The sequence below is a fragment of the Pongo pygmaeus genome, chromosome 5 (genome assembly GCF_028885625.2).
Source record: "Pongo pygmaeus isolate AG05252 chromosome 5, NHGRI_mPonPyg2-v2.0_pri, whole genome shotgun sequence".
Taxonomy (NCBI): domain Eukaryota; kingdom Metazoa; phylum Chordata; class Mammalia; order Primates; family Hominidae; genus Pongo; species Pongo pygmaeus.
The window spans coordinates 16,111,416-16,113,352 of record NC_072378.2 but is presented as its reverse complement, the minus strand read 5'-3'; the positions used below and the strand labels follow the sequence as shown (position 1 = coordinate 16,113,352).

The 1,937-nt window shown below is 35.0% G+C and overlaps 1 pseudogene; it reads right to left on the bottom strand.

Moving 5' to 3' along the window:
- Positions 1-215: 215 nt before the first annotated feature.
- Positions 216-642, bottom strand: LOC129038349 (large ribosomal subunit protein mL42-like; annotated as a pseudogene).
- Positions 643-1,937: the final 1,295 nt, after the last annotated feature.

The window sequence follows — 1,937 nt, the reverse complement described above, 5'->3', positions numbered from 1 at the left end:
TTTAATCTTACAGTTGTTTTGGACTTACAGAAAAATTATGATAGTGGAGACAGTCCTCATACGCCCCACACCTACTTCCCCCTATTATTTTTTGAATATGAAAAGACATTCATTATTCTGATTTTACTATATAACATGTTAGTGAACACCCCGGATTGCATTTTCTCAAATGGCAAATGAAGAACATTTCTCTTTGATTCCCCCGAGTACCTCAGTCATCTGTCTTTTAGAAGATCTAGTTTCTTGCAACATCTTTAATACTGTCCATGAGAATACCAACAGCGTGTAATACTAAAGAACATTTTGCTAAGTTGGTCTAACATGGGTCTTTGCTCAAGGTGTTCACCTTTTTCTTCCAGTCTGGTTTTCAGCACTTGATCTTGTATTTCTTCATTATTGTGCCCAGGATCTGGTTGAAGGATGGGTTTTGTGTGTTTATAGGGAATGTCCACAGGAGAGTGGTAGCAGGCTCACGTCCTGCCATTGGAAGTCACAGCAAGCTCTATTTTGCAATTATAGTCATCAGGTAGAGAAGAATACATAGATTTATAACACACAGTATAAAGCTCCATTTTGCATTGGAAATACATGTTTCAAGACAATTTGCTTTACTGTCATCTATTTTACTGCTGCTACAGCCATGGGGTATTGAGATGCTTATCAGGTGGTATAAACATCTTCAAAAAAGATGTTTTGAAGAGAGACTGCTTTGAAAATCTGCTTCTAGGCACACCAGTTTTCATCACTTGACAGCTCCTCACCTCAAGTCCACCCACTTGTTGCCCCCAATATTAACATCTTACATTTGTGCGGTGCATTTGTTACAATTAATGAACCAACATTGTTACTATTCACTAAAGCCCATAATGGATTCATATTTTCTCCGTTTTTACCCAATGTATTTTTTCTGTTCCAGTAACCCATCTAGGATCTTACATTACATTTAGTTGTCATTTGTTCTTAGGTGCCACTTGGCTGTGACAGTTTCACTGACTTTCCTTGTTTTTGATGACCTTGATAGTTTTGAGGAGTCCTGGTCAGGAATTTTGTGGAACGTCCCTTAATTAGAATTCAACGGATGTTTCTCTCACAATTAGGCTAGGGTTATGGGTTTTTGGGAAGAAGCCCTTTAACTCTTTCATCTTAGTGTCTGAACATCAGATGTTTGTTCCTTTGAATCTCTTCAAAGCCAAATGGCTTTGGGCAGCACAAAATACTCTGGGCACGTGTTGCTCTGTCTCCCTGCACATTTATTTGCCTTCTAGCACCTTTTGCTGTTTACTCTGCTAAAGAATAGAAACATATTTAGAAACTGGGGATGTACTTGGCAATAGCATCTGAAAGGTGTATATGAAAGTCACGTCTAATTATAGTTGTTATACAAGGAGATTTAAAAAATTAAACATCAGTAGTTGATTATTTTAGTCACACACATGTATGGTACATAAATTCTCTTTCCCTATCAAGTAGGACATCTAGATTTTTTTTCTGAGATAATTTGTAGCCTTTTCCATTTATAATTCTAGTTGCTGCAGGAATTAGCATCGTCTTTAACAAGAGTGATTGATTATTAGAAAATTTAATAACATAATCCTTCATATTAAGACAATTCAAGAGAAAAAGGTCATATAATCATCTTCACAGTGGTAGATAAGGCACCTGATAAACAACACTTATAAAATATACATTGATGACTATTTTGTTTTTTAAATACATATGATTATATATAATTACATATATCATATATGTTTATATATGGTACATCATTTATTGAAATATATAAATAATGTACACTTTATATTCATATGTGATTTTTAATATGTTATATATGTGATTGTGTGTGTGTGTGTGTATACTTTAGCTCAAAAGCTAGCATCTTATTTAATGTGATTACACTGGAGACTTCCTATTAAAGTGAGGAACAAGACGAAGGGTAG